At 48.4% G+C, this 25,732-nt stretch overlaps 1 protein-coding gene across 1 annotated transcript in view; it reads left to right on the top strand.

Annotated features, from left to right (window-relative positions):
- The window catches only part of LOC106598774 (transmembrane protein 65), a 101,754-nt gene that overhangs the window by 26,403 nt on the left and 49,619 nt on the right, over positions 1 to 25,732 (top strand). The gene's annotated exons all lie outside the window — the stretch shown is intronic.

Raw genomic sequence — 25,732 nt, 5'->3', positions numbered from 1 at the left:
ATAGTGATGATGTTTGTGTCTCTGAGATAGGGGTGAGAACAGGTGGGTCTGGGCAGGGTGATGGTGATGATGTTTGTCTCTCTGAGATAGGGGTGAGAACAGGTGGGTCTGGGCAGGGTGATGTTGATGATGTGTCTCTGAGATAGGGGTGAGAACAGGTGGGTCTGGGCAGGGTGATGTTGATGATGTGTGTGTCTCTGAGATAGGGGTGAGAACAGGTGGGTCTGGGCAGGGTGATGATGATGATGTTTGTGTCTCTGAGATAGGGGTGAGAACAGGTGGGTCTGGGCAGGGTGATGATGTGTGTGTCTCTCAGATAGGGGTGAGAACAGGTGGGTCTGGGCAGGGTGATGATGTTTGTGTCTCTGAGATAGGGGTGAGAACAGGTGGGTCTGGGCAGGGTGATGATGATGATGTGTGTGTCTCTGAGATAGGGGTGAGAACAGGTGGGTCTGGGCAGGGTGATGTTGATGATGATGTGTCTCTGAGATAGGGGTGAGAACAGGTGGGTCTGGGCAGGGTGATGTTGATGATGTGTCTCTGAGATAGGGGTGAGAACAGGTGGGTCTGGGCAGGGTGATGGTGATGATGATGTGTCTCTGAGATAGGGGTGAGAACAGGTGGGTCTGGGCAGGGTGATGATGATGATGTGTGTGTCTCTGAGATAGGGGTGAGAACAGGTGGGTCTGGGCAGGGTGATGTTGATGATGTTTGTCTCTCTGAGATAGGGGTGAGAACAGGTGGGTCTGGGCAGGGTGATGTTGATGATGATGTGTCTCTGAGATAGGGGTGAGAACAGGTGGGTCTGGGCAGGGTGATGTTGATGATGTTTGTGTCTCTGAGATAGGGGTGAGAACAGGTGGGTCTGGGCAGGGTGATAGTGATGATGTTTGTGTCTCTGAGATAGGGGTGAGAACAGGTGGGTCTGGGCAGGGTGATGATGTGTGTGTCTCTGAGATAGGGGTGAGAACAGGTGGGTCTGGGCAGGGTGATGATGATGATGTGTGTGTCTCTGAGATAGGGGTGAGAACAGGTGGGTCTGGGCAGGGTGATGGTGATGATGTTTGTCTCTCTGAGATAGGGGTGAGAACAGGTGGGTCTGGGCAGGGTGATGATGATGTGTCTCTGAGATAGGGGTGAGAACAGGTGGGTCTGGGCAGGGTGATGGTGATGATGTGTGTGTCTCTGAGATAGGGGTGAGAACAGGTGGGTCTGGGCAGGGTGATGGTGATGATGTGTGTGTCTCTGAGATAGGGGTGAGAACAGGTGGGTCTGGGCAGGGTGATGTTGATGATGTGTGTGTCTCTGAGATAGGGGTGAGAACAGGTGGGTCTGGGCAGGGTGATGTTGATGATGTGTCTCTGAGATAGGGGTGAGAACAGGTGGGTCTGGGTAGGGTGATGATGTTTGTGTCTCTGAGATAGGGGTGAGAACAGGTGGGTCTGGGCAGGGTGATGATGATGTGTCTCTGAGATAGGGGTGAGAACAGGTGGGTCTGGGCAGGGTGATGTTGATGTGTGTGTCTCTGAGATAGGGGTGAGAACAGGTGGGTCTGGGCAGGGTGATGATGATGATGTGTGTGTCTCTGAGATAGGGGTGAGAACAGGTGGGTCTGGGCAGGGTGATGTTGATGATGATGTGTCTCTGAGATAGGGGTGAGAACAGGTGGGTCTGGGCAGGGTGATGATGTTCGTGTCTCTGAGATAGGGGTGAGAACAGGTGGGTCTGGGCAGGGTGATGTTGATGTGTGTGTCTCTGAGATAGGGGTGAGAACAGGTGGGTCTGGGCAGGGTGATGTTGATGATGTGTGTGTCTCTGAGATAGGGGTGAGAACAGGTGGGTCTGGGCAGGGTGATGGTGATGATGTTTGTGTCTCTGAGATAGGGGTGAGAACAGGTGGGTCTGGGCAGGGTGATGTTGATGTGTGTGTCTCTGAGATAGGGGTGAGAACAGGTGGGTCTGGGCAGGGTGATGTTGATGATGATGTGTCTCTGAGATAGGGGTGAGAACAGGTGGGTCTGGGCAGGGTGATGTTGATGATGTGTGTGTCTCTGAGATAGGGGTGAGAACAGGTGGGTCTGGGCAGGGTGATGTTGATGATGATGTGTCTCTGAGATAGGGGTGAGAACAGGTGGGTCTGGGCAGGGTGATGATGTTTGTCTCTCTGAGATAGGGGTGAGAACAGGTGGGTCTGGGCAGGGTGATGTTGATGATGTGTGTGTCTCTGAGATAGGGGTGAGAACAGGTGGGTCTGGGCAGGGTGATGTTGATGATGATGTGTCTCTGAGATAGGGGTGAGAACAGGTGGGTCTGGGCAGGGTGATGATGATGATGTGTGTGTCTCTGAGATAGGGGTGAGAACAGGTGGGTCTGGGCAGGGTGATGATGATGATGTTTGTGTCTCTGAGATAGGGGTGAGAACAGGTGGGTCTGGGCAGGGTGATGATGATGATGTGTGTGTCTCTGAGATAGGGGTGAGAACAGGTGGGTCTGGGCAGGGTGATGATGTGTGTGTCTCTGAGATAGGGGTGAGAACAGGTGGGTCTGGGCAGGGTGATGATGTTTGTCTCTCTGAGATAGGGGTGAGAACAGGTGGGTCTGGGCAGGGTGATGATGATGATGTGTGTGTCTCTGAGATAGGGGTGAGAACAGGTGGGTCTGGGCAGGGTGATGATGATGATGTGTGTGTCTCTGAGATAGGGGTGAGAACAGGTGGGTCTGGGCAGGGTGATGATGTGTGTGTCTCTGAGATAGGGGTGAGAACAGGTGGGTCTGGGCAGGGTGATGATGATGATGTGTGTGTCTCTGAGATAGGGGTGAGAACAGGTGGGTCTGGGCAGGGTGATGTTGATGATGTTTGTGTCTCTGAGATAGGGGTGAGAACAGGTGGGTCTGGGCAGGGTGATGTTGATGATGTGTGTGTCTCTGAGATAGGGGTGAGAACAGGTGGGTCTGGGCAGGGTGATGATGTTTGTCTCTCTGAGATAGGGGTGAGAACAGGTGGGTCTGGGCAGGGTGATGATGATGATGTTTGTCTCTCTGAGATAGGGGTGAGAACAGGTGGGTCTGGGCAGGGTGATGATGATGTGTCTCTGAGATAGGGGTGAGAACAGGTGGGTCTGGGCAGGGTGATGATGATGATGTGTGTGTCTCTGAGATAGGGGTGAGAACAGGTGGGTCTGGGCAGGGTGATGTTGATGATGTTTGTGTCTCTGAGATAGGGGTGAGAACAGGTGGGTCTGGGCAGGGTGATGATGTTTGTGTCTCTGAGATAGGGGTGAGAACAGGTGGGTCTGGGCAGGGTGATGTTGATGATGTGTCTCTGAGATAGGGGTGAGAACAGGTGGGTCTGGGCAGGGTGATGTTGATGATGTGTGTGTCTCTGAGATAGGGGTGAGAACAGGTGGGTCTGGGCAGGGTGATGTTGATGATGTGTCTCTGAGATAGGGGTGAGAACAGGTGGGTCTGGGCAGGGTGATGATGTGTGTGTCTCTGAGATAGGGGTGAGAACAGGTGGGTCTGGGCAGGGTGATGTTGATGATGTTTGTGTCTCTGAGATAGGGGTGAGAACAGGTGGGTCTGGGCAGGGTGATGTTGATGATGTGTGTGTCTCTGATATAGGGGTGAGAACAGGTGGGTCTGGGCAGGGTGATGGTGATGATGTTTGTCTCTCTGAGATAGGGGTGAGAACAGGTGGGTCTGGGCAGGGTGATGATGTTTGTCTCTCTGAGATAGGGGTGAGAACAGGTGGGTCTGGGCAGGGTGATGATGTTTGTCTCTCTGAGATAGGGGTGAGAACAGGTGGGTCTGGGCAGGGTGATGATGTGTCTCTGAGATAGGGGTGAGAACAGGTGGGTCTGGGCAGGGTGATGTTGATGATGTGTGTGTCTCTGAGATAGGGGTGAGAACAGGTGGGTCTGGGCAGGGTGATGTTGATGATGTGTGTGTCTCTGAGATAGGGGTGAGAACAGGTGGGTCTGGGCAGGGTGATGTTGATGATGTTTGTCTCTCTGAGATAGGGGTGAGAACAGGTGGGTCTGGGCAGGGTGATGTTGTTGATGTTTGTGTCTGTATGTTGTCTTTTGTATGTGGATGTTTTGTATTGTTTGAAAAAAACTAAAAATGTACAAAAAATCTAAAATGATAAATGGAATGCAGGGGAGGGGGAGATTTGTTTTGAATGCAGCCTAGTGTTCCTGTAATTCACCCAGCTTCCACATGGGGGAGAAATTCTGTGTGTAGCGCCTTTAATCCTTAAGAGTATATTGATGCACCCGTGCGTCAATCTAAGTAACATAATTTAAAAATCCCTATGAAAATCCATCAGTTTAAGCTACAGATATCAGGGTTTTTTGGTGTGGGCTGCGTCTCAATCCACCTACAGTATGTCAGCCTTCTGCATCTGCGTTGGAAGGAGGCAGAGCTACTGCAGTGTTGGTCAGACCATGAGACATTTACATTTTAGTCATTTAGCAGACACTCTTATCCAGAACGACTTACAGTAGTGAATGCATACATTTCATTTCATGCATTTTTTTGTTTGTTGTACTGGCCCCCCGTGGGAATCGAACCCACAACCCTGGTGTTGCACACACCATGCTCTACCAACTGAGCCACAGGGAAGACATCCCCAAAATTGATCTTCTCATGAAAACGTCTGTAGAGTCTGAACTGTTTGGCCTACAAAACCAATATGCCCTTTCCACCGAACACGATGGTGTTCTCCGTTTTGATCTACGATCCCCACAAGTGTCACGGGACTCGTCTGAAGGTAACCCGTTACTGGTTTAATTACTGCAGTGAGCTACAGTGACTTCGGAAAGTATTCAGACCTCTTGACTTTTTCCACATTTTGTTATGTTACAGCTTTATTCTAAAATTGATTAAATTGTTTTTTTTCCCTAGATCAATCTACACACAATACCCCATAATGACATCACAATACCCCATAATGACATAACAATACCCCATAATGACATCACAATACCCCATAATGACATAACAATACCCCATAATGACATCACAATACCCCATAATGGCATCACAATACATTTACATTACATTTACATTTAAGTCATTTAGCAGACGCTCTTATCCAGAGCGACTTACAAATTGGTGGATTCACCTTATGATATCCAGTGGAACAACCACTTACAATAGTGCATCTAAATCTTTAGGGGGGGGGGGGGGTTAGAAGGATTACTTTATCCTATCCTAGGTATTCCTTAAATGACATCACAATACCCCATGATGACATCACAATACCCCATGATGACGAAGCAAAAACAGGTTTTTAGAAACTGAAATATCCAATAAGTATTCAGACCCTTTACTCAGTACTTTGTTGAAGCACCTTTGGCAGCGATTACAGCCACGAGTCTTCTTGGGTATGAAGCTTGGCACACCTGTATTTGAAGAGTTTCTTCCATTCTTCTCTGCAGATCCTCTCAAGCTCTGTCAGGTTGGATGGGGAGTGTTGCTGCACAGCTATTTTCAGGTCTCTCCAGAGATGTTCGATTGGGTTCAAAATCTGGAGCAGGTTTTCATCAAGGATCTCTCTGTACTTTGCTCCATTCGTCTTTCCCCCGATCCTGACTATTCTCCCAGTCCCTGCCGCTGAAAAACATCCCCACATCATGATGCTGCCACCACCATGCTTCACCGTAGTGATGGTGCCAGGTTTCCTCCAGACGTGACCCTTGGCATTCAGATATGTGCCTCGACATAATCCTGTCTCGGAGCTCTACGGACAATTCCTTCGACCTCATGGCTTGGTCAACTGTGGGACCTTACATAGACAGGTGTGTGCCTTTCCAAATCATGTCCAATCAATAGAATTTACCACAGGTGGACTCCAATCAAGTTGTAGAAACATCTCAAGGATGATCAATGGAAACAGGATGCACCTGAGCTCAATTTCGAAGTCTCATAGCAAAGGGTCTGAATACTTATGTAAATAAGGTATTTCTGTTTTAAAATTTGTAATACATTTTCAAAAATGTCTAAAAAACTGTTTTTGCTTTGTTATTATGGGGTATTGTGTGTAGATTGATGAGGAAAAAATGAATTTTTATCAATTTAAGAATAAAGCTGTAACTAAACAAAATGTGGAAAAAGTCAAGGGGTCTGAATACTTTCCGAATGCACTTTACATCAGGGTCACACAGAGTGGTCCTTGATAGTCTTAAACAAATCTACTTTGAAACAAAAGAAGACACCTGTATCATGTCAGATACAGAGTTGTAATGTATTACGTTTTGAGGTTTCATCCCAATATTACACTTTATATACATCACAGAAGACTGAAATACAACAAAACTGTTTGACAGAGAGACACCAGATTTTCGGCGTTTAAAAAGAAATAATGTTTATTCATGATGAAATTATGAATAATCTGAATAACATTCCACCCATGAGGCCACTAGGTCATGTGACTGCAGGAAAGGGCTATAAAATGAATGGACGTTTGGAGGTAGTTTTGTGCCAACAAAAATAAGGGGTTAAATATGTATCCAAATTTTTTTTAATATATCCTGAGCTTTCTTATATCTCCTGGATATAGGACAGACAATTATTCCTTATTATTTGGGACTGTTTTTCCATTTATGAATATGTTATTCAATATGTTTCTATGGGTTATAGTATTAAAGGCTAAATTCAGTATTTTTATCAAATCTTTGTCAAGTCTTGACCAGTAATAGGGGTTATTTGTTATTTTAGTTTGGTCAGGACGTGGCAGGGGGTATTTGTTTTATGTGGTTCAGGGTGTGTTTGTGTATGTGTTCATGTAGAGGGGGTATTTGGTTTATATGGTTCGGGGTGGTTGTTTATGTAGAGGGGTATTTGATTTATTAGTCCAGGGTTTTGGTTATTGTTCTATGTTAGTTTAGTTCTATGTTCAGTCTAGTCATTTGTATTTCTATGTTTAGTTAATTGGTGTTGGGGCCTTCAGTTGGAGGCAGCTGTCTATCGTTGCCTCTGATTGAAGGTCCTATAAATAGGTATGTGTGTTGTCATGGGATTTTGTGGGAGATTGTTGCTGTGTATAGCTTTGTGTCTTACCGGCCTGGTCGTCGTCGTGTTTTTGTATACGGTTTGGTTTTTCCTTCTTTATCCTTTAATAAAAGAAGATGAGTATACATTTTCCCGCTGCGTCTTGGTCTAAACCCTACGACACCCGTGACAATCTTTTTGTAATGTTGTTTTTGGGTTACCTACAGGGGTCCTAAAATGCAAAGTCAAATAGCTAAAAGATCTATGGTATCATATTAAAACAATAACATATGCTAGATAATATAAGACTCTGGTAAAGGTAAAGTATAGAGGATGACAATGTCATACATCAAGATGTATCATGCATTACTAGGCTATTTGACTACTATCTCCAGCCTGCCTATTTGACTACTATCTCCAGCCTGCCTATTTGACTACTATCTCCAGCCTGCCTATTTGACTACTATCTCCAGCCTGCCTATTTGACTACTATCTCCAGCCTGCCTATTTGACTACTATCTACAGCCTGCCTATTTGACTACTATCTCCAGCCTGCCTATTTGACTACTATCTCCAGCCTGCCTATTTGACTACTATCTCCAGCCTGCCTATTTGACTACTATCTCCAGCCTGCCTATTTGACTACTATCTCCAGCCTGCCTATTTGACTACTATCTCCAGCCTGCCTATTTGACTACTATCTCCAGCCTGCCTATTTGACTACTATCTCCAGCCTGCCTGTTTGCCTTTCTGACTCTTGTATAAAGCTAATCTTCCTGATGTGGTTTTGGCTTCTGTTGTTCTTTGCATTCTGCTGCCAAAACAGTGGCTGGTTTACAGGACGTTCAGGAGGTTACAATGATGTTTACAATTAAATCATAAAGGCAATTTATTCTACTAGGAGCTACAAGGAATAATGACATTATAAAGGCTTATTTCCTTGCATGGTGAACTTTATGAACTTTAGACTCTCTAAACTAGTGTCTCTGTAACATTGGCTGCATCTACAATGGCCCTCTATTCTGTTAAACAGTGCACTAGTATATAAGGATTTTGGGGGCCATTTTGGCTTTGTTTTCTGTCCCGTGTATAGCCTGATGTAAATGAGCTCTGAGAGAGGTTGCTCTGCTGCGTATTCAAGAATTAGGGCTACAGATCTCGCCAGAGAAATGTAAAGGTTATTTCCGGATTTGAGCCGAAATGTGAAGGGTTTACCGTGAATGCAGTGTCCGCTAACATGTAGGAACATTTCCTTTAAATTTGAATCACGTTGTCGCTGAACTTCCGCGATACGGATTGAAATGGAGGATTTATTCCTTGTAGGCTATTTGTTGTTTTAATCTAAAGGAAACAGACAATACTGTCCAAGCATAGCGTGGAACTGAGGAAAATGCCTTTTATTTACCTTGGTTTCACAGTAATATTATGCAGTTACTGCTAACAGGACCCACATTTTCTCCTGAACACAATACAATCGAGGCAGGATACTTGTCCACATGATTAAGCATGTATTTAATGTAGAAAAAATTACATGAACTCATTTTTGACCAAATGAGCAGTTAGTGCTTTTGTTTTGCTTGGCAGGGCAGAATACCCATCTGTCTTGCCTGTCTGGACTGGAGAGTACTGGGTGTTTATACTCTTTAAAGCTGAGGTCTGTGATAGGAGCTATAGCACCACTGGCACCCTATTCCCTATGTAGTACACTACTTTTTACCAGAGTGCTATTGGCCCTGGTCAAATGTAGTGCACTACATAGGGAATAGGGTGGTATTTGGGAGGGAATAGGGTGGTATTTGGGAGGGAATCGGGTGGTATTTGGTAGGGAATAGGGTGGTATTTGGGAGGGAATAGGGTGGTATTTGGGAGGGAATAAGGTGGTATTTGGGAGGGAATAGGGTGGTATTTGGGAGGGAATAGGGTGGTATTTGGGAGGGAATAGGGTGGTATTTGGGAGGGAATAGGGTGGTATTTGGGAGGGAATAAGGTGGTATTTGGGAGGGAATAGGGTGGTATTTGGGAGGGAATAGGGTGGTATTTGGGAGGGAATAAGGTGGTATTTGGTAGGGAATAGGGGGGTATTTGGGAGGGAATAGGGTGGTATTTGGGAGGGTATAGGGTGGTATTTGGGAGGGAATAGGGTGGTATTTGGGAGGGTATAGGGTGGTATTTGGGAGGGTATAGGGTGGTATTTGGGAGGGAATAGGGTGGTATTTGGGAGGGAATAGGGTGGTATTTGGGAGGGAATAGGGTGGTATTTGGGAGGGAATAGGGTGGTATTTGGGAGGGAATAGGGTGGTATTTGGGACACACACTAAGTCGGTTGAAGTATTACTGAGAAGTGAAACTGTTATTTCTAACTAAGGCCAGAGCAGAGAGTGAGGAATGTGGTAGAGAATATCACAGAATCATTTCAAATGAGACAGAACATTCAGTTTATGCTTTTAAATACCATCTGGCCAACTGTTGGTTGGTATCCATGGATTCATTACAGTTGTATGTGGCAAACAATAGGTTTGGCAAACAATAGGTTTGGCAAACAAATGGTTTGGCAAACAAATGGTGCAGATTGTTTTAGATTACAGTACAGAAGTGAAAATGATTTAATGTCTAATTGAAGACAAGTTGTAGCAGTTCTCTGATATGAGGTGAACGTTGTACAGTCATCATTCAGGCTATAGCCCAACTAACCACTCACTGTTTAAATAGAGATGGCTTCTAAATGTACAAGTCTTATCCCTGTGGGCACGAGCAGCAACTAGTTAGCCTCCTACCCACCGACTAACCCAACGGGTCCTGGTCAAAAGTAGCACACTTTATAGGGAATAGGGTGCCATTTGGGATGTGACCTAGCTTTCAGGGGGTGTTACAGTGAGGTAATCAATACTTTGCTGAGGATCAATACCTGAGGTACTAGTACTATTCTGCCTGGTTCCACAACCTCATTACAGGCCCTAGTGGACCCAGCTATTCTGCCTGGTTCCACAGCCTCATTACAGGCCCTAGTAGACCCAGCTATTCTGCCTGGTTCCACAACCTCATTACAGGTCCTAGTAGACCCAGCTATTCTGCCTGGTTCTACAGCCTCATTGACCGGTCCTAGTAGACCCAGCTATTCTGCCTGGTTCTACAGCCTCATTAACCGGTCCTAGTAGACCCAGCTGTTCTGCCTGGTTCTACAGCCTCATTAACTGGTCCTAGTAGACCCAGCTGTTCTGCCTGGTTCCACAGCCTCATTACAGGCCCTAGTGGACCCAGCTATTCTGCCTGGTTCCACAGCCTCATTACAGGCCCTAGTAGACCCAGCTATTCTGCCTGGTTCTACAGCCTCATTGACCGGTCCTAGTAGACCCAGCTATTCTGCCTGGTTCTACAGCCTCATTAACCGGTCCTAGTAGACCCAGCTGTTCTGCCTGGTTCTACAGCCTCATTAACTGGTCCTAGTAGACCCAGCTGTTCTGCCTGGTTCCACAGCCTCATTACAGGCCCTAGTGGACCCAGCTATTCTGCCTGGTTCCACAGCCTCATTACAGGCCCTAGTGGACCCAGCTATTCTGCCTGGTTCCACAGCCTCATTACAGGCCCTAGTAGACCCAGCTATTCTGCCTGGTTCTACAGCCTCATTACAGGTCCTAGTAGACCCAGCTATTCTGCCTGGTTCCACAACCTCATTACAGGCCCTAGTAGACCCAGCTATTCTGCCTGGTTCCACAACCTAATTAACCGGTCCTAGTAGACCCAGCTGTTCTGCCTGGTTCCACAGCCTCATTAACCGGTCCTAGTAGACCCAGCTATTCTGCCTGGTTCCACAGCCTCATTACAGGCCCTAGTAGACCCAGTTATTCTGCCTGGTTCTACAGCCTCATTAACCGGTCCTAGTAGACCCAGCTATTCTGCCTGGTTCCACAGCCTCATTACAGGCCCTAGTAGACCCAGCTATTCTGCCTGGTTCCACAGCCTCATTACAGGTCCTAGTAGACCCAGCTGTTTCGCCCTAGGAGACCCAGTGGGTTGTGAACACGGCCTCATTAACAGGTCCTAGGAGACCCAGTGGGTTGTGAACACGGCCTCATTAACAGGTCCTAGGAGACCCAGTGGGTTGTGAACACAGCCTCATTAACAGGTCCTAGGAGACCCAGTGGATTGTGAAAACAGCCTCATTAACAGGCCCTAGGAGACCCAGTGGGTTGTGAACACAGCCTCATTAACAGGCCCTAGGAGACCCAGTGGGTTGTGAACACAGCCTCATTAACAGGAGACCCAGTGGGTTGTGAACACAGCCTCATTAACAGGTCCTAGGAGACCCAGTGGGTTGTGAACACAGCCTCATTAACAGGTCCTAGGAGACCCAGTGGGTTGTGAACACAGCCTCATTAACAGGCCCTAGGAGACCCAGTGGGTTGTGAACACAGCCTCATTAACAGGTCCTAGGAGACCCAGTGGGTTGTGAACACAGCCTCATTAACAGGCCCTAGGAGACCCAGTGGGTTGTGAACACGGCCTCATTAACAGGTCCTAGGAGACCCAGTGGGTTGTGAACACAGCCTCATTAACAGGTCCTAGGAGACCCAGTGGGTTGTGAACACAGCCTCATTAACAGGCCCTATGAGACCCAGTGGGTTGTGAACACAGCCCCATTAACAGGTCCTAGGAGACCCAGTGGGTTGTGAACACGGCCTCATTAACAGGTCCTAGGAGACCCAGTGGGTTGTGAACACGGCCTCATTAACAGGTCCTAGGAGACCCAGTGGGTTGTGAACACGGCCTCATTAACCGGCCCTAGGAGACCCAGTGGGTTGTGAACACGGCCTCATTAACAGGTCCTAGGAGACCCAGTGGGTTGTGAACACAGCCTCATTAACAGGTCCTAGGAGACCCAGTGGGTTGTGAACACAGCCTCATTAACAGGTCCTAGGAGACCCAGTGGGTTGTGAACACAGCCTCATTAACAGGCCCTAGGAGACCCAGTGGGTTGTGAACACAGCCTCATTAACAGGAGACCCAGTGGGTTGTGAACACAGCCTCATTAACAGGTCCTAGGAGACCCAGTGGGTTGTGAACACAGCCTCATTAACAGGTCCTAGGAGACCCAGTGGGTTGTGAACACAGCCTCATTAACAGGAGACCCAGTGGGTTGTGATCACAGCCTCATTAACAGGTCCTAGGAGACCCAGTGGGTTGTGAACACAGCCTCATTAACAGGTCCTAGGAGACCCAGTGGGTTGTGAACACAGCCTCATTAACAGGCCCTAGGAGACCCAGTGGGTTGTGAACACGGCCTCATTAACAGGTCCTAGGAGACCCAGTGGGTTGTGAACACAGCCTCATTAACAGGTCCTAGGAGACCCAGTGGGTTGTGAACACAGCCTCATTAACAGGCCCTAGGAGACCCAGTGGGTTGTGAACACAGCCTCATTAACAGGTCCTAGGAGACCCAGTGGGTTGTGAACACAGCCTCATTAACAGGTCCTAGGAGACCCAGTGGGTTGTGAACACAGCCTCATTAACAGGTCCTAGGAGACCCAGTGGGTTGTGAACACAGCCTCATTAACAGGCCCTAGGAGACCCAGTGGGTTGTGAACACAGCCTCATTAACAGGTCCTAGGAGACCCAGTGGGTTGTGAACACAGCCTCATTAACAGGCCCTATGAGACCCAGTGGGTTGTGAACACAGCCCCAATAACAGGTCCTAGGAGACCCAGTGGGTTGTGAACACGGCCTCATTAACAGGTCCTAGGAGACCCAGTGGGTTGTGAACACGGCCTCATTAACAGGTCCTAGGAGACCCAGTGGGTTGTGAACACGGCCTCATTAACCGGCCCTAGGAGACCCAGTGGGTTGTGAACACGGCCTCATTAACAGGTCCTAGGAGACCCAGTGGGTTGTGAACACAGCCTCATTAACAGGTCCTAGGAGACCCAGTGGGTTGTGAACACAGCCTCATTAACAGGTCCTAGGAGACCCAGTGGGTTGTGAACACAGCCTCATTAACAGGCCCTAGGAGACCCAGTGGGTTGTGAACACAGCCCCATTAACAGGTCCTAGGACACCCAGTGGGTTGTGAACACAGCCTCATTAACAGGTCCTAGGAGACCCAGTGGGTTGTGTACACAGCCCCATTAACAGGTCCTAGGAGACCCAGTGGGTTGTGAACACAGCCTCATTAACAGGTCCTGGGAGACCCAGTGGGTTGTGAAAACAGCCTCATTAACAGGCCCTAGGAGACCCAGTGGGTTGTGAACACAGCCTCATTAACAGGCCCTAGGAGACCCAGTGGGTTGTGAACACAGCCTCATTAACAGGAGACCCAGTGGGTTGTGAACACAGCCTCATTAACAGGTCCTAGGAGACCCAGTGGGTTGTGAACACAGCCTCATTAACAGGTCCTAGGAGACCCAGTGGGTTGTGAACACAGCCTCATTAACAGGAGACCCAGTGGGTTGTGATCACAGCCTCATTAACAGGTCCTAGGAGACCCAGTGGGTTGTGAACACAGCCTCATTAACAGGTCCTAGGAGACCCAGTGGGTTGTGAACACAGCCTCATTAACAGGCCCTAGGAGACCCAGTGGGTTGTGAACACGGCCTCATTAACAGGTCCTAGGAGACCCAGTGGGTTGTGAACACAGCCTCATTAACAGGTCCTAGGAGACCCAGTGGGTTGTGAACACAGCCTCATTAACAGGCCCTAGGAGACCCAGTGGGTTGTGAACACAGCCTCATTAACAGGTCCTAGGAGACCCAGTGGGTTGTGAACACAGCCTCATTAACAGGTCCTAGGAGACCCAGTGGGTTGTGAACACAGCCTCATTAACAGGTCCTAGGAGACCCAGTGGGTTGTGAACACAGCCTCATTAACAGGCCCTAGGAGACCCAGTGGGTTGTGAACACAGCCTCATTAACAGGTCCTAGGAGACCCAGTGGGTTGTGAACACAGCCTCATTAACAGGCCCTATGAGACCCAGTGGGTTGTGAACACAGCCCCAATAACAGGTCCTAGGAGACCCAGTGGGTTGTGAACACGGCCTCATTAACAGGTCCTAGGAGACCCAGTGGGTTGTGAACACGGCCTCATTAACAGGTCCTAGGAGACCCAGTGGGTTGTGAACACGGCCTCATTAACCGGCCCTAGGAGACCCAGTGGGTTGTGAACACGGCCTCATTAACAGGTCCTAGGAGACCCAGTGGGTTGTGAACACAGCCTCATTAACAGGTCCTAGGAGACCCAGTGGGTTGTGAACACAGCCTCATTAACAGGTCCTAGGAGACCCAGTGGGTTGTGAACACAGCCTCATTAACAGGCCCTAGGAGACCCAGTGGGTTGTGAACACAGCCCCATTAACAGGTCCTAGGACACCCAGTGGGTTGTGAACACAGCCTCATTAACAGGTCCTAGGAGACCCAGTGGGTTGTGTACACAGCCCCATTAACAGGTCCTAGGAGACCCAGTGGGTTGTGAACACAGCCTCATTAACAGGTCCTGGGAGACCCAGTGGGTTGTGAAAACAGCCTCATTAACAGGCCCTAGGAGACCCAGTGGGTTGTGAACACAGCCTCATTAACAGGCCCTAGGAGACCCAGTGGGTTGTGAACACAGCCTCATTAACAGGAGACCCAGTGGGTTGTGAACACAGCCTCATTAACAGGTCCTAGGAGACCCAGTGGGTTGTGAACACAGCCTCATTAACAGGTCCTAGGAGACCCAGTGGGTTGTGAACACAGCCTCATTAACAGGCCCTAGGAGACCCAGTGGGTTGTGAACACAGCCTCATTAACAGGCCCTAGGACACCCAGTGGGTTGTGAACACGGTGTGAGAATCTCTCATCAAATATAGACCCTATATATAGATATAGATATTGATATAGATATAGATAGAATATAGGCCTGGCATTTATAAGGACAAGATTCCTCCCAATAAACATCAACCTGCCATGTTTTCCACCCTCCTCCTCCGTAGTGTTTTCCACCCTCCTCCTCCGTAGTGTTTTCCACCCTCCTCCTCCGTAGTGTTTTCCACCCTCCTCCTCCGTAGTGTTTTCCACCCTCCTCCTCCGTAGTGTTTTCCACCACTCCTCCTCCGTAGTGTTTTCCACCCTCCTCCTCCGTAGTGTTTTCTACCCTCCTCCGTAGTAGTGTTGTCCACCCTCCTCCTCCGTAGTGTTTTCCACCCTCCTCCTCCTCCGTAGTGTTTTCCACCCTCCTCCTCCGTAGTGTTTTCAACCCTCCTCCTCCGTAGTGTTTTCTACCCTCCTCCTCCGTAGTGTTTTCCACCCTCCTCCTCCGTAGTGTTTTCCACCCTCCTCCTCCGTAGTGTTTTCCACCCTCCACCGTAGTGTTTTCCACCTTCCTCCTCCGTAGTGTTTTCCACCCTCCTCCGTAGTGTTTTCCACCCTCCTCCTCCGTAGTGTTTTCCACCCTCCTCCTCCGTAGTGTTTTCCACCCTCCTCCTCCGTAGTGTTTTCCACCCTCCTCCTCCGTAGTGTTTTCCACCCTCCTCCTCCATAGTGTTTTCTACCCTCCTCCTCCGTAGTGTTTTCCACCCTCCTCCGTAGTGTTTTCCACCCTCCTCCTCCGTAGTGTTTTCCACCCTCCTCCGTAGTGTTTTCCACCCTCCTCCTCCGTAGTGTTTTCCACCCTCCTCCTCCGTAGTGTTTTCCACCCTCCTCCGTAGTGTTTTCCACCCTCCTCCTCCGTAGTGTTTTCCACCCTCCTCCACCGTATTGTTTTCCACCCTCCTCCACCGTAGTGTTTTCCACCCTCCTCCGTAGTGTTTTCCACCCTCCTCCGTAGTGTTTTCCACCCTCCTCCACCGTAGTGTTTTCCACCCTCCTCCGTAGTGTTTTCTACCCTCCTCCTCCGTAGTGTTTTCCACCCTCCTCCTCCGTAGTGTTTTCCACCCTCCTCCTCCGTAGTGTTTTCCACCCTCCTCCTCCGTAGTGTTTTCCACCCTCCACCGTAGTGTTTTCCACCTTCCTCCTCCGTAGTGTTTTCCACCCTCCTCCGTAGTGTTTTCCACCCTCCTCCTCCGTAGTGTTTTCCACCCTCCTCCACCGTAGTGTTTTCCACCCTCCTCCACCGTAGTGTTTTCCACCCTCCTCCTCCGTAGTGTTTTCCACCCTCCTCCGTAGTGTTTTCCACCCTCCTCCTCCGTAGTGTTTTCCACCCTCCTCCACCGTATTGTTTTCCACCCTCCTCCACCGTAGTGTTTTCCACCCTCCTCCGTAGTGTTTTCCACCCTCCTCCGTAGTGTTTTCCACCCTCCTCCACCGTAGTGTTTTCCACCCTCCTCCGTAGTGTTTTCTACCCTCCTCCTCCGTAGTGTTTTCCACCCTCCTCCTCCGTAGTGTTTTCCACCCTCCTCCTCCGTAGTGTTTTCCACCCTCCACCGTAGTGTTTTCCACCTTCCTCCTCCGTAGTGTTTTCCACCCTCCTCCGTAGTGTTTTCCACCCTCCTCCTCCGTAGTGTTTTCCACCCTCCTCCACCGTAGTGTTTTCCACCCTCCTCCACCGTAGTGTTTTCCACCCTCCTCCTCCGTAGTGTTTTCCACCCTCCTCCTCCGTAGTGTTTTCCACCCTCCTCCACCGTAGTGTTTTCCACCCTCCTCCTCCGTAGTGTTTTCCACCCTCCTCCGTAGTGTTTTCCACCCTCCTCCTCCGTAGTGTTTTCCACCTTCCACCGTAGTGTTTTCCACCCTCCTCCTCCGTAGTGTTGTCCACCCTCCTCCTCCGTAGTGTTTTCCACCCTCCTCCTCCGTAGTGTTTTCCACCCTCCTCCTCCGTAGTGTTTTCCACCCTCCTCCTCCGTAGTGTTTTCCACCCTCCTCCTCCGTAGTGTTTTCCACCCTCCTCCACCGTAGTGTTTTCCACCCTCCTCCTCCGTAGTGTTTTCCACCCTCCTCCGCCGTAGTGTTTTCCACCCTCCTCCGCCGTAGTGTTTTCCACCCTCCTCCACCGTAGTGTTTTCCACCCTCCTCCTCCGTAGTGTTTTCCACCCTCCTCCTCCGTAGTGTTTTCCACCCTCCTCCCCCATAGTGTTTTCCACCCTCCTCCTCCGTAGTGTTTTCCACCCTCCTCCACCGTAGTGTTTTCCACCCTCCTCCACCGTAGTGTTTTCCACCCTCCTCCTCCGTAGTGTTTTCCACCCTCCTCCGTAGTGTTTTCCACCCTCCTCCTCCGTAGTGTTTTCCACCCTCCTCCTCCGTAGTGTTTTCCACCCTCCTCCTCCGTAGTGTTGTCCACCCTCCTCCTCCGTAGTGTTTTCCACCCTCCTCCTCCGTAGTGTTTTCTACCCTCCTCCTCCGTGGTGTTTTCCACCCTCCTCCTCCGTAGTGTTTTCCACCCTCCTCCACCGTAGTGTTTTCCACCCTCCTCCACCGTAGTGTTTTCCACCCTCCTCCGTAGTGTTTTCCACCCTCCTCCTCCGTAGTGTTTTCCACCCTCCTCCTCCGTAGTGTTTTCCACCCTCCTCCACCGTAGTGTTTTCCACCCTCCTCCTCCGTAGTGTTTTCCACCCTCCTCCACCGTAGTGTTTTCCACCCTCCTCCACCGTAGTGTTTTCCACCCTCCTCCTCCGTAGTGTTTTCCACCCTCCTCCACCGTAGTGTTTTCCACCCTCCTCCTCCGTAGTGTTTTCCACCCTCCTCCTCCGTAGTGTTTTCCACCCTCCTCCTCCGTAGTGTTTTCCACCCTCCTCCTCCGTAGTGTTGTCCACCCTCCACCGTAGTGTTTTCCACCCTCCTCCACCGTAGTGTTTTCCACCCTCCTCCTCCGTAGTGTTTTCCACCCTCCTCCTCCGTAGTGTTTTCCACCCTCCTCCTCCGTAGTGTTTTCCACCCTCCTCCTCCGTAGTGTTTTCCACCCTCCTCCACCGTAGTGTTTTCCACCCTCCTCCTCCGTAGTGTTTTCCACCCTCCTCCGTAGTGTTTTCCACCCTCCTCCGTAGTGTTTTCCACCCTCCTCCTCCGTAGTGTTTTCCACCCTCCTCCTCCGTAGTGTTTTCCACCCACCTCCTCCTCCGTAGTGTTTTCCACCCTCCTCCTCCGTAGTGTTGTCCACCCTCCTCCTCCGTAGTGTTTTCCACCCTCCTCCTCCGTAGTGTTTTCTACCCTCCTCCTCCGTGGTGTTTTCCACCCTCCTCCTCCGTAGTGTTTTCCACCCTCCTCCACCGTAGTGTTTTCCACCCTCCTCCACCGTAGTGTTTTCCACCCTCCTCCGTAGTGTTTTCCACCCTCCTCCTCCGTAGTGTTTTCCACCCTCCTCCTCCGTAGTGTTTTCCACCCTCCTCCACCGTAGTGTTTTCCACCCTCCTCCTCCGTAGTGTTTTCCACCCTCCTCCACCGTAGTGTTTTCCACCCTCCTCCACCGTAGTGTTTTCCACCCTCCTCCTCCGTAGTGTTTTCCACCCTCCTCCACCGTAGTGTTTTCCACCCTCCTCCTCCGTAGTGTTTTCCACCCTCCTCCTCCGTAGTGTTTTCCACCCTCCTCCTCCGTAGTGTTTTCCACCCTCCTCCTCCGTAGTGTTGTCCACCCTCCACCGTAGTGTTTTCCACCCTCCTCCACCGTAGTGTTTTCCACCCTCCTCCTCCGTAGTGTTTTCCACCCTCCTCCTCCGTAGTGTTTTCCACCCTCCTCCTCCGTAGTGTTTTCCACCCTCCTCCTCCGTAGTGTTTTCCACCCTCCTCCACCGTAGTGTTTTCCACCCTCCTCCTCCGTAGTGTTTTCCACCCTCCTCCTCCGTAGTGTTTTCCACCCTCCTCCGTAGTGTTTTCCACCCTCCTCCTCCGTAGTGTTTTCCACCCTCCTCCTCCGTAGTGTTTTCCACCCTCCTCCTCCGTAGTGTTTTCCACCCTCCTCCGTACTGTTTTCCACCCTCCTCCTCCGTAGTGTTTTCCACCCTCCTCCACCGTAGTGTTGTCCACCCTCCTCCACCGTAGTGTTTTCCACCCTCCTCCTCCGTAGTGTTTTCCACCCTCCTCCTCCGTAGTGTTTTCCACCCTCCTCCTCCGTAGTGTTTTCCACCCTCCTCCACCTTAGTGTTGTCCACCCTCCTCCACCGTAGTGTTTTCCACCCTCCTCCTCCGTAGTGTTTTCCACCCTCCTCCTCCGTAGTGTTTTCCACCCTCCTCCACCGTAGTGTTGTCCACCCTCCTCCACCGTAGTGTTTTCCACCCTCCTCCTCCGTAGTGTTTTCCACCCTCCTCCGTAGTGTTTTCCACCCTCCTCCGTAGTGTTTTCCACCCTCCTCCTCCGTAGTGTTATCCACCCTCCTCCGCCGTAGTGTTTTCCACCCTCCTCCTCCGTAGTGTTTTCCACCCTCCTCCTCCGTAGTGTTTTCCACCCTCCTCCTCCGTAGTGTTTTCCACCCTCCTCCTCCGTAGTGTTTTCCACCCTCCTCCGTAGTGTTTTCCACCCTCCTCCACCGTAGTGTTTTCCACCCTCCTCCTCCGTAGTGTTTTCCACCCTCCTCCTCCGTAGTGTTTTCCACCCTCCTCCTCCGTAGTGTTGTCCACCCTCCTCCTCCGTAGTGTTTTCCACCCTCCTCCTCCGTAGTGTTTTCCACCCTCCTCCTCCGTAGTGTTTTCCACCCTCCTCCTCCGTAGTGTTTTCCACCCTCCTCCTCCGTAGTGTTTTCCACCCTCCTCCTCCGTAGTGTTTTCCACCCTCCTCCTCCGTAGTGTTTTCTACCCTCCTCCTCCGTAGTGTTTTCCACCCTCCTCCTCCGTAGTGTTTTCCACCCTCCTCCTCCGTAGTGTTTTCCACCCTCCTCCTCCGTAGTGTTTTCCACCCTCCTACTCCGTAGTGTTTTCCACCCTCCTCCGTAGTGTTTTCCACCCTCCTCCTCCGTAGTGTTTTCCACCCTCCTCCTCCGTAGTGTTTTCCACCTTCCTCCGTAGTGTTTTCCACCCTCCTCCTCCATAGTGTTTTCCACCCTCCTCCTCCGTAGTGTTTTCCACCCTCCTCCTCCGTAGTGTTTTCCACCCTCCTCCTCCGTAGTGTTTTCCACCCTCCTCCTCCGTAGTGTTTTCCACCCTCCTCCGTAGTGTTTTCCACCCTCCTCCGTAGTGTTTTCCACCCTCCTCCTCCGTAGTGTTTTCCACCCTCCTCCTCCGTAGTGTTTTCCACCCTCCTCCACCGTAGTGTTTTCCACCCTCCTCCTCCGTAGTGTTTTCAACCCTCCTCCGTAGTGTTTTCCACCCTCCTCCGTAGTGTTTTCCACCCTCCTCCTCCGTAGTGTTTTCCACCCTCCTCCACCGTAGTTTTCCACCCTCCTCCTCCGTAGTGTTTTCCACCCTCCTCCTCCGTAGTGTTTTCTACCCTCCTCCTCCGTAGTGTTTTCCACCCTCCTCCTCCGTAGTGTTTTCCACCCTCCTCCGTAGTGTTTTCCACCCTCCTCCGTAGTGTTTTCCACCCTCCTCCACCGTAGTGTTTTCCACCCTCCTCCTCCGCAGTGTTTTCCACCCTCCTCCTCCGTAGTGTTTTCCACCCTCCTCCTCCGTAGTGTTTTCCACCTTCCTCCGTAGTGTTTTCCACCCTCCTCCTCCATAGTGTTTTCCACCCTCCTCCTCCGTAGTGTTTTCCACCCTCCTCCTCCGTAGTGTTTTCCACCCTCCTCCTCCGTAGTGTTTTCCACCCTCCTCCTCCGTAGTGTTTTCCACCCTCCTCCGTACTGTTTTCCACCCTCCTCCGTACTGTTTTCCACCCTCCTCCTCCGTAGTGTTTTCCACCCTCCTCCTCCGTAGTGTTTTCCACCCTCCTCCTCCGTAGTGTTTTCCACCCTCCTCCACCGTAGTGTTTTCCACCCTCCTCCTCCGTAGTGTTTTCCACCCTCCTCCGTAGTGTTTTCCACCCTCCTCCTCCGTAGTGTTTTCCACCCTCCTCCTCCGTAGTGTTTTCCACCCTCCACCACCGTAGTGTGCACTGAATAATACACTAATGGTTTGTATCTACTGTCAGTGTCCTCCTCTCTCCTCAAGCACATTATGCACCCATATTGATTCAATTATCAACCCATGATTTGCACAATAGCGTAGACCGAGGTAGCTGACCCCTGACCCCACCACATAAATTATGCCTATATTTATGTCGTTATAGATCCATTACAGACCCGTCACTCAGCTGTTTACCAAAACAAGTGGCGGGTATCTGCTGTGTTGTTAGAATCCCAGATTGCCACTTGAAGCAGTATTGAAATGTATTTTTCTGTTCTCCATCAGCGCGATGCTTCAGGGATATGAGCCTTGTGTTATATCATCATGGTGGAAGTTAATCAGAACCATCTACCTGCTGAATACTGTGGTCTTGAGGCTGAATGAACAGGTCTCCATCGTGTTAACATTGCGGCAGCATCATGAGGTCACCTCAGGGTAGGAAACCGTAGTAGGAGTAAACCTTGTCATTCCAAACTCAGTCCAGAAACTTCATAGGATATTACACCCTGTGTGGCGGCGTGTGTGTGTGTGTGTGGGGTGTGTGTGTGTGTGTGTGTGTGTGTGTGTGTGTGTGTGTGTGTGTGTGTGTGTGTGTGTGTGTGTGTGTGTGTGTGTGTGTGTGTGTGGTGTGTGGTGTGTGTATAAAGCATACTGCCTGAATGAAATTATAATATGTGGAGAATAAAATAGAAAAGACTGACTTGTGTTTTACATTTCTGAGAAACCTTCACTAAACGAACACATAGACATGAATACACCCTACATAGACATGAATACACCCTTCACTAAACTAACACATAGACATGAATACACCCTACATAGACATGAATACACCCTTGACTAAACTAACACATAGACATGAATACACCCTACATAGACATGAATACACCCTTCACTAAACTAACACATAGACATGAATACACCCTACATAGACATTAATACACCCTTCACTAAACTAACACATAGACATGAATACACCCTACATAGACATGAATACACCCTACATAGACATGAATACACCCTACATAGACATGAATACACCCTACATAGACATGAATACACCCTTCACTAAACTAACACATAGACATTAATACACCCTTCACTAAACTAACACATAGACATGAATACACCCTACATAGACATGAATACACCCTACATAGACATGAATACACCCTACGTAGACATGAATACACCCTTCACTAAACTATCACATAGACATGAATACACCCTACATAGACATGAATACACCCTACATAGACATTAATACACCCTTCACTAAACTAACACATATAGATGAATACACCCTACATAGACATGAATACACCCTTCACTAAACTAACACATAGACATGAATACACCCTACATAGACATTAATACACCCTTCACTAAACTAACACATAGACATGAATACACCCTACATAGACATTAATACACCCTTCACTAAACTAACACATAGACATGAATACACCCTACATAGACATTAATACACCCTTCACTAAACTAACACATAGACATGAATACACCCTACATAGACATTAATACACCCTTCACTAAACTAACACATAGACATGAATACACCCTACATAGACATTAATACACCCTTCACTAAACTAACACATAGCCTCAGAGGCATAGACATGAATACACCCTACATAGACATGAATACACCCTTCACTAAACTAACACATAGACTCAGAGGCATAGACATGAATACACCCTTCACTAAACTAACACATAGCCTCAGAGGCATAGACATGAATACACCCTACATAGACATTAATACACCCTTCACTAAACTAACACAGACATGAATACACCCTACATAGACATTAATACACCCTTCACTAAACTAACACATAGACATGAATACACCCTACATAGACATTAATACACCCTTCACTAAACTAACACATAGCCTCAGAGGCATAGACATGAATACACCCTACATAGACATGAATACACCCTACATAGACATGAATACACCCTACATAGACATGAATAAACCCTTCACTAAACAAACATTTAGCCTCAGAGGCATAGACATGAATACACCCTACATAGACATGAATAAACCCTTCACTAAACGAACATTTAGCCTCAGAGGCATAGACATGAATACACCCTACATAGACATGAATACACCATACATAGACATAAAAGAATCCTACATAGACATGAATAAACCCCTCACTAAACTAACACATAGCCTCAGAGGCATAGACATGAATACACCCTACATAGACATGAATACACCCTAAATAGACATGAATAAACATTACATAGACATGAATAAATCCTATATAGACATGAATAAACCCTTCACTAAACTAACACATGGCTTCAGAGGCATAGACATGAATACACCCTACATAGACATGAATAAACCATACATAGACATTAATAAACCATACATAGACATGAATAAATCCTACATATACATGAATAAACCATACATAGACATGAATAAACCCTTCATAGACATTAATAAACCATACATAGACATGAATAAACCCTACATAGACATTAATAAATCCTACATAGACATGAATAAACCCTACATAGGCATGAATAAACCCTACACTAAACTAACACATAGCCTCAGAGGCATAGACATGAATAAATCCTACATAGACATGAATTAACATTACATAGACATGAATACGCCCTACATAGACATGAATACACCCTACATAGACATGAATAAATCCAACATAGACATGAATAATTCCTTCACTAAACTAACACATGGCTTCAGAGGCATAGACATGAATACACCCTACATAGACATGAATAAACCATACATAGACATGAATAAACCATACATAGACATGAATAAACCATACATATACATGAATAAACCATACATAGATATGAATAAACCCTACATAGGCATGAATAAACCCTACACTAAACTAACACAGCCTCAGAGGCATAGACATGAATAAATCCTACATAGACATGAATAAACCTTACATAGGCATGAATAAACCCTACATAGACATTTATTTGGGATACAGATGTAGGATCTTAATTTGAGCCAGTTTGCTACAGCAGGAAAATAATCCTGCGGCAACAGGAAATGTGAATTATAATCAAATCAAATTTTATTGGTCACACACACATATTTAGCAGATGTTATTGAGGGTGTAGTGAAATAATTATTATGTGGATTACAACAAATGTACATTTTTGTAAGGGTTGATACATTTTTCATAAGGGTCCGAAATACATTTTTCTTAAGGGTCAAGTCTGACATTTCAAAGTGGAAATTACAAACTTTAGAAGCCTTTTTAAACCTCAAATTCACTAAACATTTTTAAATGTCCTGCATTTCAGGAAAGTTATCCTGCAACAGTGTGATCAAATTAAGATCCTACTCTCAGACTCTAAGGGCATAGAGATAATTGAATGCTGAGTATTTGTGCTCATAGTGTCAGACACTATTTTGAAAGGCAGACAGACTTAATCTGTAGGCTGGCAGACATGGACTTAGCCCAAATGGCACCCTACTCCCTACATAGTGCACTACTTTTAACCAGAGACCTATGGGCCCTGGCCTGCAGTAGTGCACTATATAGGGAATAGGGAACCAGTTGGGACGCAGGGTAGTACTCCTGTGGGTCCTGGTTGGCAGAGCATGGCATTACCCTACTGGACATTTCACATACCATTAATACTCACCGTTTTGTATTTTAATGTGTTAAGAATGGGATTTCAATGTAATTCCACAGGCTGAGTCCCAAATGGCACCCTATTCCCTATGGGCCCTGGTGAAAAGTAGGGCACTTAATAGGGATAGGTTGCCATTTGGGACACAACGACAGTCCCCCTCTTACCCCTGTCCCATCGGCCTGGGACACATCTGTCCCTTTGCTCCTCTGTCTCTCTGTCCCTTTGCTCCTCTGTCCCTCTGTCTCTGTCCCTCTGCTCCTCTGTCTCTCTGTCCCTCTGCCTGGCTCCATCCCTGCTCTGTGTCCTGACTCTCAGATCCTGTCATTTCCTTCCAGACAGGACTGACTTCTTCTCCACAGTAATGACATGTCCTTCCAGACAGGACTGACTTCTTCTCCATAGTAATGACATGTCCTTCCAGACAGGACTGACTTCTTCTCCATAGTAATGACATGTCCTTCCAGACAGGACTGACTTCTTCTCCACAGTAATGACATGTCCTTCCAGACAGGACTGACTTCTTCTCCACAGTAATGACATGTCCTTCCAGACAGGACTGACTTCTTCTCCACCGTAATGACATGTCCTTCCAGACAGGACTGACTTCTTCTCCACAGTAATGACATGTCCTTCCAGACAGGACTGACTTCTTCTCCACAGTAATGACATGTCCTTCCAGACAGGACTGACTTCTTCTCCACAGTAATGACATGTCCTTCCAGACAGGACTGACTTCTTCTCCACAGTAATGACATGTCCTTCCAGACAGGACTGACTTCTTCTCCACAGTAATGACATGTCCTTCCAGACAGGACTGACTTCTTCTCCATAGTAATGACATGTCCTTCCAGACAGGACTGACTTCTTCTCCACAGTAATGACATGTCCTTCCAGACAGGACTGACTTCTTCTCCACAGTAATGACATGTCCTTCCAGACAGGACTGACTTCTTCTCCACAGTAATGACATGTCCTTCCAGACAGGACTGACTTCTTCTCCACAGTAATGACATGTCCTTCCAGACAGGACTGACTTCTTCTCCACAGTAATGACATGTCCTTCCAGACAGGACTGACTTCTTCTCCATAGTAATGACATGTCCTTCCAGACAGGACTGACTTCTTCTCCATAGTAATGA

This window comes from Salmo salar, chromosome 02 (genome assembly GCF_965601325.2).
Source record: "Salmo salar chromosome 02, fSalSal1, whole genome shotgun sequence".
Classification (NCBI taxonomy): Eukaryota; Metazoa; Chordata; class Actinopteri; order Salmoniformes; family Salmonidae; genus Salmo; species Salmo salar.
This window is presented reverse-complemented; position numbering and strand designations above follow the sequence as displayed.